The sequence below is a fragment of the Pituophis catenifer genome, unplaced genomic scaffold (assembly GCF_029215685.1).
Source record: "Pituophis catenifer annectens isolate HBS135680 unplaced genomic scaffold, rPitCat1.0.hap2 SCAF_2, whole genome shotgun sequence".
Taxonomy (NCBI): domain Eukaryota; kingdom Metazoa; phylum Chordata; class Lepidosauria; order Squamata; family Colubridae; genus Pituophis; species Pituophis catenifer.
The window spans coordinates 16,569,812-16,595,209 of NW_027256882.1; the positions used below are offsets into that span (position 1 = coordinate 16,569,812).

The window sequence follows — 25,398 nt, forward strand, 5'->3', positions numbered from 1 at the left end:
CTCAGTGGAGATATCTTCAGGAGCTGCATCAATAAGAATCAAAATGTTGTCCTTCCTTCCACAGCTGTAGTTGGGAACATTGGCTTCTCCAGTAGAGAGCATGTCCAGCAAGGCGTCTGAAGTCCCAAGTGTGTTCAAATAGTTGTCATGGATGTTGTAGCCAAGTGTGAGATTGTGCAGGAGCCCAGGAGTCTTGCTCACCACTTGAATATTAAAAATATAGCGTAGTATTCTTAACTTATTGAAAGGTAAACTAAGATAAACAAATGTTCACGTTAATATCAGCATCATCAACAGCAATAAAATGTTTTTTTTCAATTTAATTATCTTTGTCTCCAGAAGCCAATACTGATCAAAAACCAGAGACAAATGATAATCACTCATCACCATTTCATTTTAATGAATTTTGCGGAGATGGGATGGAGATAGTTTTCCACTAAGTTTAAGAACCGCAAATAAACCATTATTTATAGCAGTACTAATTTTCATCTATCTAGTAACCAGGATTCAAAATCATTGAAGTAGAACCAGCATCATAATAAGAGGATATTTCATAAGTGACATTAATCTCTATTCCTATATGGATCAGACATTGAATACGAGTGAGTGATTATTAAAAAATGGAAATGGACTGTGCAGGTATGACCCATTTAAACCAAATTCTGTACTCAAATGATAACTCAGGATTGGATCAGGGAAAAATATATAATTTCGATTGTTTTAAGGGTGTTTTTTTCCCCTCCATCTTGGTTCTGAGTTTTGTCTAGAAGATCAGGCAACAGAGAGAAGCAATAGAAATAAAACTGATTAGGCAAGTCGTGCATTATCGGCATAAGTGAAATAAGAAAAGGAGAGTTAAGAAGGAGTTAAAATGAATTGGAGGGAACGCAACTCCATCACACTGGGTGACTTACAAGTGAGGCTGACTTGAAGGAGCCATGTTGAAAGGCAATGTTGTTGTACGCAGTATTTTGGTTCCAGTGGTAATCATACTAATGATATGATCTCCTGGCCTGTAATAGCTCCACTGTTTTTTCCCATCCTGGTGTTCAATGTTCAACAGGCACTTCATTCGCGGCTTCCCAGAGACTAGATGGGGCACCAGCAGCATCAGAAGCACAAGCAGGAGGTCCATAATTCATAGGGCTGAATCAGTCTCCTTCCTGTTTCTAAACAAGAGCAAGAAAAGTTAGATTATTCAAAGCACTCTCATAAATTGAAATCTCCAGTAGCTTTCCTGATTCTGACTTAGACGAAGCTTCATCTGGAAATGAAAGAAAGGTACATGCAAGAGCATAGTCTCTGCCTATCCTTTATCCTGTGCTAAAATGATTTGAGGCATTTATATTTTTCTGATACGAGGTCCTTTCCATGTTGCTTCAGTGTGATGTTTACCTCAAAGACAGTTCCTGGAGAAGTAGCAGAAGAGATCCAAAAGTACAACTGTGAAAATTACAGTGAGAAGCAACTTCTCCCATGGGGATCCTACACTTCTTAGGGGCACCATTTGCAGAGAAAAGCATGATAGTAGAAATCACAAATTCATCCTTGGGGACTATTGTTAAATAAGTGATTGTCACGACATGTTAAGAAAGTGATAATGGAGGAATATCATTCAACACCCAAATAATGATTTTTGCTGTCCTTCAATGTGGTATCTTCTGTTCAGAGACCATTGGAGACAAGGGCAGCCAGAGTAATGAAGCAATGACATTTTTAGTTCATAGCATTTAACTCTAGTGCTGCCCGTCTTCTAATGCCAATTAAGTAATTAATAGCCTTGGATCCTGCCTAATGTTAAGAGTAGGGGATTAGATCTCTATATATGAATCCTAATTGGCAAATATTTTAAAATTGCTTATGATTGAAGCGACATTTCATTTACCTTGTTTTCTAGAAATATCAATTTTTGGATGAGAGCTGACTAAGAGCAGGAAATAGAGAGTTTGTGGACTTTCCCCATTTGGGTAATAAGGAGAAAGTTATAGATTTTTTTCCCCTCTTAATGCTCTCTCTGTTGTGCTTCCATATTTGTGTAAACACTGAGAAACTATATTTTGAAGGGTTTTTTTTTATTTTACTAAACATACATAGGGCTGTGAATAGAATAGAATAATGAGTTGGAAGGGACCTTGGAGGTCAACCCCCTGCTTAGGCAGGAAATCCTATACCCGTGATGGCGAACTATGGCACATATGCCACAGGTGGCATGTGGAGCCCACTCTGCAGGCACGCGAGCCCTTGCCCAGCTCAGCTCCACTGCGCAAGCGCACACGCTTCCCGCCGGCCAGCTGATTTTCGGGATTGCCCTGCAACCGAGAGATACGCACGCATGCGCAGGGGGGACCTACCTTACTCCTCACTTTCTGCTGCCTGTGCCTTTCCAGATCTCCAGACATTCCCCTCCCAGAGCTGGTGAGACTTCCCCCCCCACCTCCCAGCCATTTTGGGAAGCTTTTCCCCCCCTCCCACCGTTTTGGGGGGCAAGGCTTCCCCCCTCCCAGCTGTTTTGGGAGACTTTTCCCCCCTCCCAGCCATTTTGGGAGGCTCCCCCCCAGGCATTTTTGGAGACTTTTCCCCCCTCCCAGCTGTTTTGGGAGGCAAGGTTTTTTCCCCCATCTCAGCCATTTTGGGAGGTGAGGTTTTTTTTTTCCCCAGTGCTGTTTTGGAATGTGAGGCCAAAAAGGGGGGGGGGGTCACATGTGCATGTGTGGGGGTTGCGCACACATGTGCAGGGCAGCAGGGTGTGCGTGAGGGACATTGCATTATGGGTGTGGGCACATGCGCGCGCACAATAGCGTGCACACACATGTTTTTGGCACCCGAGGAAAGAAAGGTTAGCCATCACTGCCCTATACCATCCATAGTTCTACAGGTCTACAGTTGTGATGGTGGCAATTCCTACAACATGGTCCATGGATTTATTGCCACATTCTCCCAGAAACTGGTTTAGGGGAACATTGTGGACCCTTTTCTTTTTTGTGGGTAGTTTGGCCTACCCATACCTGAGACCAAGTTTTTGGTAGGTGTGGTGGGGAATTTCTTATCTGGAGGGAAAGAATGTTGGTATGTTCATTTTGGCTTAGAAGAGTTAACTGGGGAGTTGAGAGAAAGAGGATGGTGACAGGCTAGGTAGAATCATCCTGATTGTGACAGGTAGAATGTGGGTCCTACCCAGGGGTGAAATCTAGCAGGTTCTGACAGGTTCTGGAGAACCGGTAGTGGAAATTTTGAGTAGTTTGGAGAACTGGCAAATACCACCTCTGGCTGGCCCCAGGAGTGGGGTGGGATGGGGATTTTGCAGTATCCTTCCCCTGCAGTGGGGTGAAAATGGAGATTTTGCAGTATCCTTCCCCTGCCATGCCCACCAAGCCATGCCCACGCCTACCAAGCCATGCCCACAGAACCGGTAGTAAAAAAATTTGGATTTCACCACTGGTCCTACTTGGTGACATCTGATCTGCTACTCAAAGGTTGTCCCACTGTGCGGCCCTTGCAGAGGTGGGCTTCACATACTGTACCAACCAATTCACCCAGAATGGGAAATGTGAGTGTGTGCGCATGCACACTCATTTCACTCGCACATGCACCATCCGTGCATGCGTGCTGCTGTATCACAAAACATGGAAATTCGCTCTCATGTGCCGTCCATGCATGTGTGCAGCATCAAAAACACAGCAATATAGGACAGGATTATGCCTAGGCGGATGGACGGATGGGCGGATGGGTGGATGGACGGGCCCACCCCCACCCGCACCCGCAGGTCGCCAGTACTGATTTGCTCGAAAAGGTCCAAACTGTCTGAATCCCATCTCTGGGTCCTTGGCTTCTATTCACAATGCCAAGCTACCAGTCCCTTGGATGCTCCAGCTTTATTTTGAATGCAGTTGATGCCTAACAAGGTTGCTTCACTGGGTCTTCACTGGGTCTTCTAATCCAGGTAAGGCCTCAGTTGCTGCCTATACTGGGCAGGTGAATCGATCCTTTGATCACATGTCCATCCTATGCTAATGCTGGAGTACACTTTGATAAACAGAGAAGCTCCAAAAAATGAAACACCTTAAGGCAGGGGGGTAAACTCGATTTCATTGAGGGCTGCATCAGGGTTGTGTTTGACCTGAGGGGCCTGGGTGGGCATGGACAAGGTGGGTGTGGCCAGCTTGACATCATTCATGTTGGGGTCACCTGTGGAAGCCCGAGTGAAAAGGGGCTCCCGAGCTCTGTTTTTGGCTGCGACGGCCTCCTGCAACTCTCTGTCAGCGAAAACAGAGCTTGGGAGGGCCATGGGCGGCCCTTCCAAGCTCCGTATTCATTGGCAGAGGCACCTTGGTCCAGTCCTTCACTGTTTCCAGGGCAGCCTCCGGGCCAGATCTAAGCACCCCTGGGCCGGATCTGGCCCCCGGGCCTTGAGTTTGACACCTCTGCCTTAAGAGTATGTGGAGAACACTGGAGGAAAACTGTCTTAAAAGTGATTCTTAATTAACAGAAAGAAGCAAAACCACTTAATAGAAAGAAGCACAACCACAAGGAGAGAAGCAGCCTTAGAACTAAGGAGAAATTTCCTAATGGTGAGAACAATTAACCCATGGAACAGCTTGCCTTCAGAAGTTGTGGGTGCCCCATCCCTGAATGCTTTCAAGAAGAGACTGGGCAGGCACTTGTCTGAAGCTTTACTGCTTTGCAGGGAGTTGAAAATTACAGACCAATCTCACTGTGTTGCATCACCTGCAAAGTCATGGAATCAATCATAAACCAATTAATTACCCTACACTTAGAGTCAAACAACCTACTCTTTAACAAACAGTTTGGTTTCAGGAAAAATTTTTTCTGTAACCTGCAACTCCTACACTGCAAAAACATATGGACTACACAACTTGACCAGGGTAAAGCAATAAACACAATTTACATAGACTTCTGCAAAGCCTTTGATTCAGCGGTACACAATAAATTACTATTAAAACTAAAATCTTACAACATTTCTGGATCCCTGCACAAGTAGATAGCTGCATTTCTGGCAAACAGGCAACAAGTAGTCAAAATAGGGAGTGCCTTATCAAACCCTGCACCAATTAACAGTGGTGTCCCCAAAGCAGCATTTTAGGACCCACACTCTTTCTACTTTACATAAATGACCCTTGCGATCATATTATAAGCAGCTGCATCTTCTTCGCGGATGACGTAAAACTATTCAACACCATCGACAATGCTGCTACCCTACAAAGTTGTTTTTTTTTTAATTTGATTTATATGCCGCCCTTCTCCGAAGACTTAGGGCGGCTTACAATGTGCTCAGCAATAGCCTTCATCCTTTTGTATATTTATACAAAGTCAGCTTATTGCCCCCACAAACTGGGTCCTCATTTCACCTACCTTAGAAAGGATGGAAGGCTGAGTCAACCTTGAGCCTTGGCGAGATTCGAACCCTGCAGTAATTGCAGGCAACTGGTCTTAATAACCAGCTTAATAACAGGGTGCCTTAAACCCCTGTACTACCAAGGCTCCTGGTGACCTTGACTATGTGTCAGAATTGTCAAACAATTGGCAACTCCAAATCTCAACCAACAAATGCTCTGTCTTACACATTGGCAACAAAAATCAGAACACCAAATACAAGATGGGTGGATAAGACCTCGTAGATGACCTTCACTCTGTCAAGGACCTTGGAGTACTTATCACTAATGATCTAAGTGCCAGAGCTCACTTCCATAGCATTGCCAAAAAAAGCATTAAGAGTTGTTAAATTAATCTTGTGAAGCTTCTTTTTCGGTAACATTGTAATGCAAACTAGGGCATACAAAACCTTTGCTAGACCAGTTCTCAAATTCAGCTCATCTGCCTGGAATCCGCACTGTATATTGGACATTAATACAATTTAGCGAGTGCAGAGGTATTTCACAAGAAGAGTACTCCACTCCTCTGCTCACAATAGAATACCTTATGCCACCAGGCTTGAAATTCTGGTCTTGGACAACTTAGAACTTTGGTCTGACCTAAGGATAGTACACAAAATTATCTGCTACAACAGTGGTCACCAACCGGTGGTCCATGGACCACTGGTGGTCTGCGAGAAAATTTTGGTGGTCCATGGCACACCTGGGTGGAGGAGCTGCTCCGGGATGAGCAATGGCCAGTCCTGTGACTAGAGCTCTGGTATATGGGACTGGCCAGGCACTCATGGTGGGACTGTAAATCTCCACTGTAGTGGGAGGTTCATGCAACTTGAAACATTGCAGCGCAGCCCTCACTGGCCAGAATGAGGTAAAGGTGCAAGGGGAGTGGTGGTGCAGGCAGGCTAAAGCAATGGGTGGTGGGAATCCCGGGCTGTTTCTTCCCCCTGCTGTAGCTTTCTGTCGGCTGAACCCACCAGTGGCTGTCCTCACCCCTCGCCCTCCCTTCCCAGTCACTCCTCGCCTGGCCTGAGAAGGGAAGGGTGGGGGATGGAGATTTGCTCCATATTCCAGAGTGGGAGTGAAGCTTCATCTTGCTGGATCTCATGGCCATTTCTTCTGGCCCTTGTTGGTGCTCTGCGCACCTCGGTCTCTCAGGGAGATGCTTGACTTCCTCTCAGCCCCAAAACACTGGCTGGCGCATGAAATGAGAGAGAGAAAGAGAATGAGAGAGAGAGAGTGAAAGAGAATGAGAGAGAGAGAATGAGAGAAAGTGAAAGAGAGAGAAAGAGAGAGAGAGAGAAAGAGAGAGAGAGAATGAGGAAGAATCAGAATGAGACCAAGAGAAAGAATGAGCAGAGAATGAAAGAGAGAGAATGAGACAGAGAAAGAAAGAGAGAAAGAGACAGAGAGAGAATCAGAGAGAGAATGAGAGTGGGTAAGAAAGAGAATGAGAGAGAATCAGAATGAGAGAGAATCAGAATGAGAAAGAAAGAGACAGAGAATCAGAGAGAATCAGAGAGAGAGAGAGAGAATGAAAGAGAGAATCAGAGAGAGAGAATCAGAATGAGAGGGGGGAGAGAAAGAGAGATGAGAGAGAAAGAGTGGGAGAGAATGAGTGGGGGAGAGAGAGAAAGAGAGAGGGAGAGAGAGAGAGAGAGAGAGAGAATGAGAGAGAAAGAGTGGGGGAGAGAGAGAGAGAAAGAGAGAGGGGAGAGAGAGAAAGAAAGAGAGAGGAGGGAGAGTGCCTGAAGGACCCCATCCCATCACTGAGAGTCCATGCGCTTCAGCAAGCGGACACTGGATTCGTATTAGTGGTCCGTGGGATTTAAAACTATGAACTTGGTGGTCCCTGAGGTCCAAAAGATTGGGGACCCCTGTGCTACAACATCCTACCTATCAATGACTACTTCAGCTTCAACCACAACAATACACAAGCAAACAATAGATACAAACTCAAAGTAAACTGCTCCAAACTCGATTGCAGAAAATACAACTTCAGCAACAGAGTGGTCAATCCCTGGAATGCACTACTGGACTCTGTGGTTTCTTCCCCAAACCCCCAAAACTTTAACCTTAGACCATCTACCGTGGACCTCATCCCATTCCTAAGAGGTCTGTAAGGGGCGTGCATAAGCGCACCAGCATGCCTACCATCCCTGTCCTACTGTCTCCCTTTATTCGTACCCATTTCCTTTGTTCATATCCATGTTTATTCTTATATCTGTTTATCTCGTAAATGTTTGACAAACTAAATAAATAAAATAAAATAAATAAACAAACTCCAAGGTCCCTTCCAATAACTTTACATTATCCTATATTACTATTGAAGAATGCCCCAGAGGTGTATCTGTGAGTTTTCATTAGCATGCTTTTCTCCAACTACTCTTCTGCACGTGGAGCTCCAAAGAAGTTTATGATCCCCAGAGGAGACGTTGCATCTCCCTGTAATTATTCTGTTTTTCTGAGATCACTTCTGCTAGTTCTTCCGTGACTGCCTTTGATGTAAACATCAGAGTGAAGCGACAGGGAAGGGATCTTGCATCAGGAAAGAATGCTGAATGCTTTGCTCAAGTTGTAGGACAGGCAGAGGCTGTGCTCTTGCATGTACCTTTCTCACCTTTTCAGGTGAAGCTCAGGTTGCCTCTGTTTGAATCAGGAAAGCCACCAGCATTCTCATCTTGTGAGAGTGCTTTGAATCCTTCTAATTATCATTCCTGTTTAGAAACAGGAAGGGGGTGGTTGCAACAAATTATGGACCTCCGGCTTATTCTTCTGATGCTGCTGATGTCTTGCCCAGTTTCTGGGAAGCTTAGAACAAAATGCCCACTGAATTTGGAGAACCAGGATGGGAAAAATCCATGGAGTTATTACAGGCTAGGACACTATCTCATTGGTATAGTCACCAGTGCCTCAAAAATGTTGCCTATAATATTGAGTTTCAGCATGGTTCCTTCTAATCAGCTTCACTAGTAAGTCATTCAGTCCTCTGCAGTTTAGCACGCTCTTTCTTTTCCTTCTTATTTCACCTATACCTAGGTTGTAGGATACCTGTCTAACTTCTTGAATTGTTTCGATTTCCATGGCTTCCCTTTGTGGAAGAGACTCAAATCCAGAGATGGGACAGAAAAAGTACTTGTTTTCCTATCCCTATCCAGTCCTGAGTGTATCACTTTAATATTGACCACTACTTGAAGTAATGATTGAAAGGGTTGTAGATGCCTCTATCCAGCCCATTTCCATACTTATATAACCACTCATTGATATTGAATATCTGATCTTATAGGAATAGAGACTGACTTCTTTTTAGAATTGATTTTCTGGGTCCCTTATGAAATATTTGCTTCCTTTTATGATAGTTTTACTTTAATAATAAAATGATTTCGTATCCTGGCAATGGCAGATGAAAACTAGCACTGCTAAAAATAATCGAATAGAATAGAATTCTTTATTGGTCAAGTGTGATTGGACACACAAGGAATTTGTCTTTGGTGCATACACTCTCAGTGTACATAAGGAGAATAAAATACATTCATCAAGAATAAAAAAGATACAACACTTAGCGATAGTCAAGGTTACAATATAAAATATTACAATATAAAAACAGTATAATTGAAAGCTAGAAGCAGCATGGTTATAGTAATAAGTGGGAAGAGATAGATACTAGTAAGGAAGAGAAGATTAATATTAATGCAGTCTTAGTAAATTAGTAAATTATTTGACAGTGATTAGTTGTTAAGGAGAGTGATGGCATTCCGGAAAAAAACTGTCCTTGTGTCTAGTTGTTTTGATGTGCGGTGCCCTATAGCATCTTTTTGAGGGTTGAAACAATTTATATCTTGGATGTGAGGGGTCTCTAGATATTTTCACAGCCCACTTTTTGTCTCATGCAGTATACAGGTCCTCAATGGAAGTCAGGTTGGTAGCAATTGTTTTTTCTGCAGTTCTAATTATCTGTTGAAGTCTGTGTTTGTCTTGTTGGGTTGCAGAACCAAATCAGGCAGTTATAGAGGTGCAGATGGTGTGTTTGTTATTCTTAACCCTAGTGAAGTACAATCTCCCTCTCATCTTCTCAACAGTCAAGAAAAGTAAAGGGTGATGATCATTTGTCTCTGGCTTTGGAAAACTTTGTAAAAATTCAATAATCAGTAGGCTTGTGGTGATGGGATGAAACTGAAAATGGCTTTTGTTGTTGTTAATAATAATAACAAGAATTTTTTACAGTAATTTCTCTTTTGGAGACTCAAATCTCCTGTCCTATATTTTTGCCATTCAACTAATCAACAAGAAATTCCAGTTCGTGCAAAATCTCACTCTGGGCTACAACATTCATGATAACTATTTGAGCACACTTGCCACTTCAGATGCCTTGCTGGACATGCTCTCTACCGGAGAAACCAATGTTCCCAACTACAGCTGCGGAAGGAAGGACAACCTTTTGGGTGTTCTTGATGGAGCTAAAAGGGACATCTCCATGCAGATGTCAACATTAGTAGGCCCCTACAAAGTCCCACAGGTATGCTTGTATATTTCTTGTATGAACTGGTAAAGCGAGGGGGATTTTAGTAGGTGAGATATAGATCCAGTAATAACTTCTCTATGTTATTAAAAAACTGCTTTTCATCATGGCTGTTGCAGGCATCATGGTTAGGGATTGGGATCCATCGTGGGGAGGGAACAAGGATCAATGCAGATGTAGACTCTCATTATGATTGCTCTGGGGGGTGGTGTTTGCTACACACTTGTGAAAGTGAGGAGAGGCTTTGTATTTAATCAAAGTGTCTGTAGAAATAGGAAGATGCAGCAGTGATCGAAAGCCCATACTTTGCTCATGATCTTAGGAAAAATAATGATATTTTCAGTAGTGAACAAATCTGAATGACATATCATATATTGTTTTTCGATTGCTAAGTCATTTAGCGAGTCATTTTTCTTTACTGCCCTTCATCTACAGACAGAATCTTGACAGACTAAAACAACAATCTGAATAACTACAGATATACTCTGTGAACTGCTGGGGTGGGGTGGGATCCATACTTGCCTTCTTCCTGACTTCCAGATATGCCCTCTGAAAATAGGTGCCTACATCCTGTGATTCCTGTCTACATCCTAGCACTCTAAATACTTACAACACTTTCTAAGACACTGACAATTTGATATTATCATACTTGAACGTTGGGTTGTGTAGGCTGTTAAGAAGACTTGGCTCCCACTCTTACACTAATTCTATGGTTATTAAAGTAATCAAAATCAAGAATTATCATCTTAAAAAAATGGCATCATACCCGTAGATTGCTATTGTGTGTTGAGCTGATAAAACAAGCAAATACCCTTCTTTACACAGGAGTATTTTTTCTGCATTTGGCTTGCTTATCAACAAAGGAGCTCACTCAAACCTAGGGCGTAAGTGAATTTATGTCTTACATTTTATAGCTGTCCAGCTTCATTAGCCCCATTTATTGATTTCTTGTTAATATTTTCTGTTTCATATTCTGTGTCCTGATAGGGCCTAAGAGCTAATGAACAATAAACTATTCTAAAATGTTCATGAGAACTAACTCGGATTTCTTAAAAGCTAATGTTTTGGACTTGATCCGATCAAATATTACACAGGATTCTTCATTGCTTTCTCAGATCAGTTATAGAACTGCTTCAGCGGCTCTGAGTGATAAAAGTCAATTCCCCTTTTTCTACCGAATGTTTCCTAAAGAAGGGTTCCACTATCCAGGAATTGTCCAACTGCTCCTCCATTTCAGATGGATCTTGATTGGTCTCTTTGTTTCAGACACCGAAAATGGAGAGAATTTCATGAGGACTTTTACTCCGTTGCTTGTCAGGAATGGAATTTGTGTTGTTATATCACATCGATTCACAATGACTGGAGATACAGCACCTCTCAGGGAAGCCCTCACTATGTGGAGACAAATCAATGTCTTTGTTCACTTCCTAGAATATGATCTCATTTTGGAGAGAATCCTTCCTTTCCATTTAATACTTGAAGTTTTGCCAGGACCCATTGAAGGGAAAGTCTGGATCACCATAGGTTTGGGGCAAGTGCTAAGACTTACGAACAGACTTCTCAAACATGTCCATAGTATATTCTCCTTTGAATTTCAGCGGAAAGAAAGGCCAACTTATGATGAAGCTTATATCTTCATAGATCCTCGGTTTCAAGATGAGTATTTTCACTGTTCTGTTTTAAAACACATCTTTTCTGCCAAAGGCCGGAGACGATGTACCCAGAAAGTACCATTGGAGACTGAAGCAAGAAGAAGGAGGAGAATGATCTATAATAGCAAGGATGTCTACAGTATTGTTAGGACTCTGGCCCATGCCTTGAATTCTGCATATTCCTGCAGATCCAGAAGGAGAAGGAAGGAGACCAAAGAGACATTAGGGGCTTCAAGGCTGCAGCCCTGGCAGGTATGAGATCATAAAGACGATCCAGCAAATGAAATTCTTTTTGAGAGGGAATCCAAAGCAGAAGGAAGGGAACCTTCCCCACCTCACCTGTGCGGTGAAAGGCTAACAGGTTTGACTGACCTAATTGTTGGGGCAATAATTTTCCAAAGGGCTGGCACTATGATAGATTTGGATATTAAACCCTGCTAAATTTAAAAGTAATTTGTATTTTGAAATAAATTCTAGTATATATAGGTTTGTGATCAGCATCATAGGTTCGTACGTTTATAAATTTGAAGGACACTCTGAGACCAGGGGTGGGATTCTACCGGACTGGTTCGGGTCAACTGGTGGCTCTGACAATCAGCTGGAGCGAACTGGTTTGCTCTGACAATCAGCTGGGGCCACCGCTCCTGCGCTTTACTTACCTATATCTTCGCAGCTGATTAGCGCAGCAGAGCAGATTGCCACTCCTCCGCTGTTTTAATTCCCTAGCACTGATGTGGAAGGTGATTTTTCGCTCAATTGCGCACATGTGCATAGCATACGTTGCGTGTGTTCACGGGCGTGTGCGAAGCATGCAACCATAGAACCAGTTGTTAAACCAGTAGGACCACCACTATCTGAGTCCATCATTCCAACCTTGTCCCTCTTCAGGAATCCCTGTTAAAGTTTCCCTGATTGATGGCTGCTTGGTCTTTGCATTAAGAGAATAAGCGAAGGAGGGACTGAACTTCTCCAGCTCAAAAACATTTTTTATTTTTTAGAATGCCTTTCATACAGCCAATTCTTTCATTTGGGATGCTTTTGCCATTATTTGCCCAGAATCTCCTTTCTTGTGACTGAGTTCATTCTTGGCATTTATAACATGCTGGAATACAGTGAACAGATCTTAAGCTTCAGCGTAACCTCTTTCAATTATTGGAGGAGAGCTGCATCCTTTCTCCAATTGTGTTTGTTGAAAAAGGAGTTTGCTGACGCTTTTTGATTTTCTCTCGGTGACCAACATGGCTCTTCTCCTTGTTGTTTTTTTCTCAAGGCTGAGAGCATCTCCTTTGATCTTCCTTGGCTTCTTTGCCTTCCTTAAACCCAGTCCAGGTTTTGTCCAATTTATTCTCCAAGAATGGTGCTACAAAGAGACCTGGTAATTGAGATCTCCCCAAACCAGAACATTCACTTCCTGCAATTATTTTTTAAAATAATTTTAATATTTTTTTTAAAAAAATATTTTTAATGAACATATTTCATCATTTTATATCACGTTTACAATATTTACAGCTTTCCAGCATCGATAATACTCATACATACATAACATACATAACATTCTTTATTCTTTTTTAACTATATACATTGTCTTTAAATTTTAGAATTCCTCTAATATTACCTTTATATTTAATCTTTACTTCTATTCTCTAGCCATTTGTACCACATGTCCCAGATCAAATAATATTCTGTTTCCCCTCTTTCTTTTAATTCCAATGTTAGCCTGTCTATCTCAGCACAATCTAACAACTTTTTGATCACCATTCTCTCAGAGGGCATGCTGTCCTGTTTCCAGTTTTGCGCATAAGGAATTCTGGCCGCAGTTGTTATATGCAATATAATATATTGAATTTTCTTACTGTAGTTACCTCTTATTATTCCTAGTAGAAATAATTCAAGTTTTAACTCAATTTATTGATTTGTAATTTCTTCTAACTATTTTCTTATTCTGATCCAATACTCCCTGGCTTCTGGACACAACCACCACACATGCAAGAATGTACTTTGATTGTGTTTGCATCTCCCACTGCATTTCCCATGCATTGGCTTTCTTTCCATGAGAATCTTACTGCCCATTCACATTCAATTTGCAATCAATTTCACCATTATTCTTTTCACATTTGATAATCCTTCTTCAGGTATATCATTTATATTCTTATATAAAATACCATTGTCAAGTGCTAGTGGTGAAAAGTTAGATTTTTTTCTTTTCTGTTCTAAAAAGAAAACTCTAAAAATTAGAATATTTGGAGGTTAGTGAATTGTAGAAGAGAGTTCAAATCTGAAAAGCCCACATGGGATATGAAATCAAGGTTTCAGCGTTGTCAGTTTCTGGATATTTTCCTTCTAGTTTCATCCATTTCTGGAGAAGAATGAATTTTGCAATCTTTCTCATCTGAAACTGTACTTGGACCAAAATGGAGATGTAGCAGCAGATTTGGACATCGTGATCTTGGTATGCTCCGCCATCAAACCTATCATCCAAATGAAAGTGGGAAGATTTGAAAGACAAAGTCTTATTATTGATCAAGATACTGTGTCACAGCTAAAGTTGAGCAACAGGGTGGGTTGAATATTGCTGTGTTTCTCTGTTTTCCAGAGCCTTATGATCCATTTCAAGTGGTCTATGCTTAATCACCATGGAGGATGACCTTCACTGAGAATTCAGTGTGGGGGATAGAAAGCTCATAGTTTTCTAAGATTCATTTGGTGGCTTTAGTACTATTCACAACAATGTCCTTCAGATCAGGGGTGAAATGCTCCTGGTTCGGACCGGCTCAGGCGAGTAGGTAGCGATGGCGGCGGGCAGTTCGGAGAACCGGTAGCAAAAATCCCTGCCCCCTCCCCCCATGCCCAGCTGAGCCGCATGATCATCAGAGCCTTTTTTTTCTTTTAAATGGCTCTGACGATCCAAGCTCTGACGATCCCAGTTGAATTGCCTACTAATCAGGCAACTCAACTTGGATTTTCAGACCCATTTAAAAGAAAAAGGTTTCTTTTTCTCTCTCTCCCCACCCCCCCAGCCTCCAGCTTGCTTACCTTAGCTGCTGGTTGCAACGCACTTGCTGTAATACCTGCAATCCATTGCATCAGCAAGCAGCTGAATCTCCCTGACTGCTATCAAGCTCATCGGTGAGCAGCTCTATCTGCAATTTTAAGACTTATGGACTTCAACTCCCAGCAAAGCTGGCTGAGGAATTCTGGGAGTTGAAGTCCACAAGTCTTAAAGTTGCCAAGGTTAGAGACCCCTGTTCTATTGGGTAAGTTTTTTCCCCCTTTGGGAGCTTTAAAAAAATAGTTAATTGGGGTTTATTGTAGTTGTTCTTTTTTTAGACCTAGCCATTTAAAGTTTAGGAAGTTTTAAATTTAGCTGCTTTTATATAAAAAAATAAAAATAAATGAAAATAAAATAATATTTGTGCAGCTTTCTGAGATTTAGTGTGTTTCTGTAGTTTTCACTCTAACTACACAAACACACAAAATCTCACAAAGCTGTATGTGGAATTTTGTGTGTGTAAATTGTGAAAGTTGGTTTTTTGGGCTTTTTGTGGCTGTGTGAGATTCCTGCTTGTTGCAGGGGCCATTTTGGGTCTAGCACAGTTGCTTTTACATTGTGGGTGAGCCAGTTGTGTAGTGTTGTGTTGTGTGTATGTAAAGTGTGAAAGTTGTTTTTTGGGGGGCTTTTTGTGGCTGTGTGAGGTTCCTGCTTGTTGCAGGGGTCATTTTGGGTCTAGCACAGCTGCTTTTATATTGTAGGTGAGCCAGTTGTGTTGTGCTGTGTTTTATAGTTTAAAAAGGGCAAAGAAGTGACATTGACTTGGCCACACCCACCCAGTCACCTTACCACCAAGCCCCGCCCACTAATTAAGGCCCGCCCACAGAACCGGTAGCAAAAATATTTAGATTTCACCCCTGCTTCAGATGCTATAACTGTTGTGGCCCACCAGCAGCTAGCAGAACTGGCAGCAGATTAGGACAGTGAGGAGGTTGGAGAACAAAATGGGCCAGTCCTGGAGTCTGGGAAAGACTCTGATGAGTGCTCTGTATCGGAGGCAGAGATGGGGCCAGAGCCATATGACAGGTATCAGCTGCCTTCAGAGTCACTGAGGCAGATGAACAGCTGGAGCCTTTTCCCAGTGTGCGCTTGTGCCGAGTTGCCAGATGAAGGGAACAGCTAAGGAACAAGGGTCAATTTAGGAGTAAGGCCAAGGGTGGATGATGAAGGCCCCCTCCCTAAGTGAATAAAAGAGGAGCAAAAGGAAGGGGCATTTGCAGGAGACAATTAGTTCATTCTTGCATTCTTGCCAATTATTGCAGTGTCTGAAAGATATTGGCCTGGCCACTCTCCAAGCCTCATAAAGGTCGGTAATTGTCAACTACATGGAAAGACTGTGGGAGAGGAAAGACTTTGCTGGAGAGAAATTCACTGTAAATTAAATAAAAGGGGTTTATCGGAATGAGGATTCGGCTTCGTGCTGCTGGGGAAGCCTAGGTCACAACAATGATATGGAACAGTTTCTACATTTATTCAGCAATGTCCAACATTTGATGCTGAGTAATTCTTCTTTAGGATACAGACCATGGACCATGTATAATTTAGTAATTCCATTAAGCTAGTGAAAAAAGGACAAGTGCTCTCAATATGAGCCCCGGGCTGGTTTGTTCCTTGTCCTCAAATAGCAAAGAAGAGGACAGTTCTGTTGACTAGTACCAGAGCTGAGGTTTGGACTGGTTTCCAAGAGTGAATGAAGGTCCTGGTGGTCCCACTGGGTAATAAGTATTGGACTTAAGAGTTAAGCTTGTCCTGGTCGGGGACATTGTCTTTTGAAAGGATAAGTCCATAATCTGGGGTGATTTTCAGCAGTGGTGAAATCCGAACCGGTTTGCTATCGGTTTGCTGGCCACGCATGCACACTGTGTGCCAAACTCATGCTGCATGCACATATGCAGTGCGCACTAAAAGGAGGCTTGGGAAGATAAGTAGAAGCGAGGGGGGAACAGCTGTGGTGCATGATTTAGCTTCGCTAGAAAGCAGGATTTCCTGCTTTCTAGCAAAGCTAAACCCTGCGGGCCAGCTGATTGTCGGAAATACCAGTTCGGAGGAACCATTAGATTTTTAAACTACCGATTCGTCTAAACCGGAATGAACCGGTAGCATTTCACTCCTGATTTTCAGTAGCCTAGATTTTGATAGAGTTATCCATGTCTCTCTCTTACTACACGAGAATGCAGGAATTTCTCAATTTCTTCCCTCCAGATTTTATTAAGTAGAAAAGTCCTTTATCGTAATGAGATCTGCCAGAAGAGCAAAAGGGAGAAACTAAATGAAGAATATGTCAGTAATTCTATTTCCTACATCTTTTTGGATTGACTCAGTGAATTCATATTTACATAAGAAAATTCCAGAGACTACTTGGCTAATATTCATGTCCACCTCGATTTTCCATGGATGGTGAATCTAAAACACATTTTCTTTGTCATTCCTTTTTTTCCCCCTTCTTAGTCTCTGCCTCAGTCAAAATGTGTGGAAAATTGTCACCCTGGATTTCTCAAGCGAGATCGGGAAGGAGAACCAATTTGCTGCTATGACTGCATCCCTTGTCCAAAGGGGACCATATCCACTCAGGAAGGTAGGTGATACACACACAAAAAAGGCTGGGCTTGTGGAATTGGATTCATGCAGATCATTTTGCAACTTAAAAGACTGCAACTTAAAAGACATGTTTATGCTTATCTGTATTATTGTTTAAGTTCAAAATGCACACTGTCTTATTGAAGGGAAAGAATAGGGAAAAAAAGATCATAGAGACAGGATAGGGAAGAGATAGGAAGCTTCTGGCCAATTCTACAAGCTTTACTACTGCCAGATAAAATATATCCTCTGCTTTTTAATATTGATGTCTCCCTCCAAGTTTGCCTTTCAAGGAACGTCAGAGTTCATTGAAACTTGTGGAATCGACCGATATGCCTCCTGGAAGGATTATTGGAACATCTTCTACCTGGGCCTTCCCTTGAGACACTGAGAAGATAGTGCTTGTCCACAATAGATGGTGTAGCCAGTTATGGGAGTATCTCATAAGAGCCACAGTGGAGCAGTGGTTAGAGTGCAGTAACGCAGGCTACTTCTGCTGACTGCCAGCTGCCTGTAATTTGGCAGTTCAAATCTCACCACGCTCAAGGTTGACTCAGCCTTCCATCCTTCCGAGGTGGGTAAAATGAGTACCCAAATTGTTCGAGGCAAGAGGCTGACTCTGTAAACTGCTTAGAGAGGGCTGTGAAGCACTGTAAAGAGGTATATAAGTCTAAGTTCTATTGCAATTGCTATCTCACTACACCTATACCACCACTTCTTCCAGTAGTCGTTCCATTTACAGAACTTTCCATTTACAGAACTTTCATTCTCTGCCAGGCAACTAGATTTCACAAGATATAGTAGACACCCTTTGAGTCTAGTATATTATGAAGTGCTATTTAAGAGGACTCAGGATGTTGGCATAGAAGATTAACTGCTTCATCATTTACCTCTGATAATGTAGTTTCTTATGAAGGTTTTGCACAAGAAACACTGGTTTTTGCTTTTCTCAGATACAGAAAAATGCACCAAGTGTCCAGATGATAAATATCCAAATGAGGAACGAGTCCAATGTATCCCCAAAACTATAACCTTCCTGTTTTATGAAGAGAATCTGGGCTTTATCCTGGTATCCTTTGCGCTACTCCTGTTCCTATTTACAGGACTTGTTTTAATGATATTCCTTAAATACCGAGAAACTCCCATTGTCAAAGCCAACAACCGGGATCTCTCTTACATCCTCCTGGTCTCCATCCTGCTTTGCTTTTTGTCTCCTTTTCTCTTCCTTGGTCAACCAAAGAAAGCCACCTGCCTTCTCCGACAAACACTTTTCAGCATCACTTTCTCAGTTGCCATTTCTTCTCTCTTGGCCAAAACAATCATGGTGGTGCTGGCTTTCTTGGCCACAAAACCAGGAAACCGAGTGAAGAGATGGTTGGGGAAGAGTTTGGCCAACTCCATCATCCTTTCTTGTTCTACTGTCCAAATTATCATCTGTTCCATTTGGCTGGGATTTTCTCCTCCATTTCCTGACTCTGATCTCCACTCCCAGCCTGGAGAGATCATCCTACAATGCAATGAAGGTTCTGTTTTCATGTTCTACATCACCCTCAGCTATATGGGCTTCTTGGCTGCTATCTGTTTCAATGTGGCTTTCCTGGCCAGGAATCTGCCTGGAGCCTTCAATGAAGCAAAGCTGATCACCTTCAGCATGCTGGTCTTCTGCAGTGTCTGGGTGAGTTTTGTACCCACCTACCTGAGCACCAAAGGGAAATATATGGTGGCTGTGCAGGTCTTCTCTATTTTGTCCTCTAGTGCTGGGTTGCTTGGTTGCATTTTCATCCCCAAGTGCTACATTATCCTTCTGAGGCCGGATCTGAATACAAGGGAGCAACTTACAACAAGAAGAAATGAAGAAATGTGAGACAGAGAAATTTCAACTCTCAACATCTCCCAACAGGCCACACCTAGAAAATGGTCCCAATTGCCCTCCATACCTAAGTGGAACAATGATTTTTCTTGAAATAAATAGTGTGTTTGTTAGATAAAGTCCCCAACTTTGTAAATAAAATACTTTTACCTTTGCAAAGGGGCTTCTTTGTCCACCTGAAAATACAAATCACCAGGTAATTCAGGAAAAGCAAAAAACATTTATTTAAAAAAAAGGGGGGGAATCACATAATGGTGGATGGTGCCATCTGATTTCTTGCCACACCCTCCAAGAAACTGGTTTTGGGGAACCTGATGGCCTCCCTCTGTATGAATACACTTGATGGGGTAGGATCTTTCTGACATTCCTATCTCTGAGGCTTGTGTGACTCCTCCTCCCCAAAAAAGAGCACCTGTGTTCTGGGTTTATCTCGGTGGATTGATGAGGGATTATGGTTCTTAACTAGAGGAGGGCACATCGATATGTGCACTTTGGTTTACAAAGAAGAACTGGGATTTGGGTGAGGAGGAATGTCAGGAACAGTTTAGGGGATAAGCAGTTCCATCCTGAGCAGTTCCAGCCCATATTCCAGGTTTGTTATATGAAAGTCGTCCTACTGTATGGTCTTTGGCTTCTACTCTCAGTGCCTGGCTATCAGCTCCTTCGGGGCTCTGAGTTCCAGACACTGCTTTTGAAGAGCCAGGTTGCTCTTATCCATTTTGTTATCTGGCATCTTGCACTGAATTCTCGTTGTGTCCAGAGGGGATGAAACACCTTAGTCAGAAATGTGTTTGTGGATTGACCCCGGGAGAGAGCCCAGGGAAAAAGAGGAGAGGTGGGTATTGTCATCAATGGTTTGGTCCATTTTTCCAGGAGGCTGCACCTAGATCTGGGTATTTTTCCCTCAGGGTTGCTGGGAGAACACTTACCAGGCCTGGTGAAATAAATTGTGTGAATATATTCCTTACAGGGGGAAAAAAAACCCAACTTACTTTAGTTATCAATCATTATTCAGTTTGTCTCCACTAATAAATATACTTTTCAGTTTCCATAATTCACTGACTCATCAGCCAAAAGGGTTCAACCTCAGAAAACAAAACATGGTTAAATGTTGAAGGTTGAATGCAGCCATTGGTGAAGTGACTGGTATACATGGGTTATAGTGGTGAAATTAAGCCAGATCTATCCGGATCACATGATCTGGTAGCGCCGGTGGTGGGAGGCTCCGCCCACATGCCCGGATGTCATCACATCCCATTTTTTACCCTCTGCGCAAGCACAAAAGGCTTTGGGCATGCATGGAGGAAGTGCACGTGATCACATTTGCGAGCTGGTAGAGAAAGATAAGTGAATTTCACCCCTGATGGATTATACTTAGATATCACCTGAGCCAGGTTGGTGTGGTGGTTAAAGCACTGGGAAACCCTGAGTTCTAATTCTGCATTGGGCACAAAGCCAGCTCAGTGAACCTAGGCCACCCACTTCTCTCAGAGCCCTTGGAAAGCAGCAATGGCTATCTGCTTCTGAAAACCTTTAGCAAGATCTCCAGGTCAACTCCATCTGTTGCTTTACTGACAACCTTCAGACAAAGATGGCTGTGGGACTTGATGCACCTGGCTTTGTACTTTTGGAAGCCTAACCAAGTGGTCTCCAACTGACTAAACTTGGGCAGGGTTGTTTTGCAGCTGGTTGTGCTGCAGAGAGGCAGCAGGAAAACCCCTAACTTGACCTGGAGGATTAGTTTCAAGGCCACATGAAAGCTGCAGGAGTGGGGATAACGCAACAGATGTCCTGAAGTGCAATTGCTCTTGTGGCTATGGGCTCCAGATATTGCTTTTGAACACCCAGTTGATGCAAAACAAGGTTGCTCTTATCCAGGGGTGGGCTTCAAAAATATTAGCAAGGGATTCTCTGCTTGGTTTCTGGATAGATGTGGCCAGGTGGGCATGGGGCATTTTTGCCCTCCTCGGGCCTCTGGGAGGCCTCCGGGAGGCTGACAACAGCCTTCCCAGTCTCCAAAGGCCCTCTTCTGAACTTCTGGTAGGCCCATTCTCTGCCCTCCCTGAGCCTCTGTAAGTGCCCTGCAGTTGCCTGCATCCACATGGGGCCACATGGGGACTCCCAGGAGGGGCGGGCCAGCCATGAGTGAGATTTGGTGGTTCTCCAAACTGCACATAATCTCAGCTAGAGGTTCCCCTGCGAACCCCCAGCAGCCCATCTCTGCTCTTATCCATTTTGTTAGCTGCCATCTTGCACTGAAGCCTCGTTGTGTCCAGAAGGGAGGAAGCACCTTAGTCAGAAATGTGCTTGTGGATTGACCCCAGGGGAGAGCCCAGGGAAAAAGAGGAGAGGTGGCTATTGTCATCAATGGTTTGGTCCAGTTTTTCAGGAGGCTGCACCGAGATCTGGTTTTTTGGGTTTTTTTTCGCCTCAGGGTTGCTGGGCCAGTCCTGGTGAAGTAAATTGTGTGAATCTGTTCCTTACAGAAAAAACAAGTTATTTCAGTTATCAACCATTATTCAGCTTGTCTCCACTGAATTAATAAACTTTTCAGTTTCCATAATTCACTGACTCATAAGCCAAAAAGGTTCAACCACAGAAAACAAAACATGGTTAAATGTTGAAATGTGAATGCAGACATTGGTGAAGTGACTGGTATACATGGATTACAGTGGTAAAATTTAGCCGGATCTACCCAGATCACACGATCCGATAGCACCAGTGGCGGGTGGGCGGAATCATCACGTCCCATTTTTGACCTTCTGCGCATGCACAGAAGGCTTTGGGCATGCATGGAGGAAGTGCATGTGATCACATTTGCAAGCTGGTAGAGAAAGGTAAGTGATTTTCACCCCTGATGGGTTATATTTAGATATTACCTGAGCCAGTTTGGTATGGTGGTTAAAGCACTGGGAAACATGAGTTCTAATTCTGCATTGGGCACAAAGCCAGCTCAGTGAACCTAGGCCAGCCACTTCTCTCAGAGCCCTTGGAAAGCAGCAATGGCTAACTTCTACTGAAAAAATTTATCAAGATCTCCAGGTCATCTCCATCTGTTGCTTTACTGGCAACCTTCAAACAAAGATAGCTGTGGGACTTGATGCATCTGGCTTTGTCCTTTTGCCAAGTGGTCTCCAACTGGTTAAAGCAGCAGGAAAACCCCTATCTTGACCAGGAGGATTAGTTTCAAGTCCTCATAAAAGCTGCAGGAGTGGGGATAACCAAACAGATCTCCTGAAGTGCAATCTGCTGAGCATCTCCATCATTAAGAGTTGTTAACTTAATCTTGCAAAGCTTCTTCTCTGGCAATATTGTACTGCAAGCTAGGGCATACAAAACCTTTGCTACACCAATTCTCAAAATACAGCTCATCTGTCTAGAACCCACACTGCATATCAGACATTAATACAATTGAGCGAGTCCAGAGATATTTCACAAGAAGAGTCCTCCACTCCTCTACTCACAACAGAATACCTTATGCCACCAGGCTTGAAATTTTGGGCTTGGACAACATAGAACTACACCGCCTTCAGTCTGACCTAAACATAGTACACAAAATTATCTGCTCCAATGTCCTACCTGTCAATGACCACTTCAGCTTGAACTGCAACAGTACACGAGCACAAATAGATAACAAACTTAAGGTAAACCGCTGCAAACTCGATTGAAGAAAATACGACTTCAGCAATTGAATGGCCAATGCCTGGAATGCACTACCCGAGTCTGTGGTTACATCCCCTAACCCCCATAACTTTAACCTTAGAGAGTCTACTGTTGACCTCACCCCCTTCCTGAGAGATCTGTAAGGGGTGTGCATAAGCGCACCAACGTGTCTTCCGTCCCAGTCCTACTGTTCCCATTTATTCGTATCCATTTCCTCTATTCATAATCATGTTTATACTTATATCTGTTACCTTATACATGTTTAAATAACTAAATGAATAAATAAAAATGTTCTGACCGGAACGACCACAGCCACCACAGAACAGAGTCTCCAAGGCTATATCTGTGATTTTACACAAATATCCTATTTTTCCAGCTACGCTCAATATGAAGTCTTCAAGAACTTCAGGATCCCCAGAGAAGGAGTTTCTCACTGTAATTACCACCATCCCCTCTCTGAGACCTCTTCTGCTTCGTCTCCAGTGACCGCTTTTCATGTAAACAGCAGTCTGAAGCAACCTGGAAAGGCTCTTGCATCAGAAAAGGATAAAGTAACACAGGTTGTGCTGTGTGTGGCAGAAGGTTTGAGACAGGCAGAGGCTGTGCTTTTGAATATACTTTCTCTTCTTTCCAGATGAACCTCTGTCTGTCTCTGTCTGAATAAGGAAAGCCCCTGGCATTCCCATCTTCTGAGAATGTTTTGAATTCTTCTTGTACTTGTTTAGAAAGGGATTGATTGAGCCCAATAAATTATGGGCCTGCTGCTTCTGCTTCTGATACTTCTGATGCTGTCGATGTCACACATCGTCTCGGGAAATCTTAGATTTAAGTGCCCACCGAATTTGGAGCATCTGGATGGAAAAAATCCATGGATCTATTACAGCCTAGGAGACCATCTCATTGGTATAGTCACCAGTGCCTCAACAATGTCGCCTATAATATTGAGTTTCAACACGGTTCCTTCTAGTGAGTTTCACTTGTAAATCATTCAGTCCCCTGCAGTTTAACATTTCCTTTTCCTTCTTATTTCACCTATATCTATGTTGTAGGATACCTGTCTAACTTCTTGAATCGTGTTGATTTTCATAGCTTCCCTTTTGTTTTATTTTAAGATGAGGCAGAAAAAGTACTGAAAGAACAATACATTGTTTCCTCTCCCTGTCCAGTCAGGTCCATCCCTTTAACATTGACCACTACTTGAAGTAATGATTGAAAGGGTTGTAGATGCCTCTGTCCAGCCCATTTCCATACTTATATAACCACATAGAATAGAATAGAATAGAATAGAATAGAATAGAATAGAATAGAATAGAATAGAATAGAATAGAATAGAATTCTTTATTGGCCAAGTGTGATTGGACACACAAGGAATTTGACTTAGGTGTATATGCTCTCAGTGTACATAAGGAGAATAAAATACGTTCATCAAGAATAAAAAGATACAACACTTAGTGATAGTCAAGGTTACTAATAAACTATCAAATCCTTGGTATCAGAGCCTTGGTAGAACAGTGGTTTAATGCACCCTGTTATTAACACAGCTGCCTGCAATTTCTGCAGGTTCGAATCTTACCAGGCTCAAGGTTGACTCAGCCTTCCATCCTTTCTAAGGTAGGTTAAATGAGGACCCAGTTGTGGGGGCAATAAGCTGACTTTGTATAAATATACAAAAGTATGAAAGCTATTGCTTAGCGCATTGTAAGCCGCCCTGAGTCTCCGGAGAAGGGCGGCATATAAATCAAATTAAAAAAAAAAAGTCATACTAGGAAATAAATAAAAACAATATAATTGAAAGATACAAGAAACATGGTTATAGTAATAAGTGGGAAGTGATAGATACTAGTAAGGAAGAGAAGAATAATAGTAATACAGTCTTAGTAAATTATTTGACAGTGTTGTGGGAATTAGTTGTTAAGCAGAGTGGTGGGATTCGGGGAAAAACAGTCCATGTGTCTAGTTGTTCTGGTTTGCAGTGCTTTATAGTGCCTTTTTGAGAGTAGAAATTGAAACAATTTAGCTCCAGGATATGAGGGTTATGTAGATATTTTCACAGCCCTCTTTTTGGCTCGTGCAGTATACAGGTCTTCAATGGAAGGCAGGTTGGTAGCAATTGTTTTTTCTGCAGTTCTAATTATCTGTTGAAGTCTGCGTTTGCCTTGCTTGGTTGCCGAGCCAAACCAGACAGTTATGGAGGTGCAGATGACAGACTCAATAATTCCCCTGTAGACCTGAATCAGCAGCTCTTTGGGCAGTTGGAGCTTTCTGAGTTTGTGCAGAAAGAACATTCTTTGCTGAGCTTTGTTGATTAATTTTTTTGATGTTAGGTGTCCATTTTAAATCTTGATAGAACCTAGAAACTTGAAGGATTCTACTGTTGATACGGTGTTGTCTAGTATTGTAAGAGGTGGTATTATAAGAGGTTTGATAGGAGGTTTTTTTAATGGTGTGTTTGTTATTCTTAACTCTAGTGAAGTACCATCTCCCTCCCATCTTCTCAACAGTCAAGAAAATTAAAGGGTGATGGGTGACTGTCATTTGTCTCTGGCTTTGGAAAACTTTGTAAAAATTTAATAATCAGTAGGCTTGTGGTGATGGGATGAAACTGAAAATGGCTTTTGTTCTTTTTAATAATAATAAGATTTTTTTGCAGTAATTTCTCTTTTGAAGAATCAGATCTCCTG

At 42.5% G+C, this 25,398-nt stretch overlaps 1 pseudogene; it reads left to right on the forward strand.

The window, feature by feature from the left end:
• Nucleotides 1–8,141: 8,141 nt before the first annotated feature.
• LOC139309909 (vomeronasal type-2 receptor 26-like) lies at nt 8,142–19,048 on the forward strand (annotated as a pseudogene).
• Nucleotides 19,049–25,398: the final 6,350 nt, after the last annotated feature.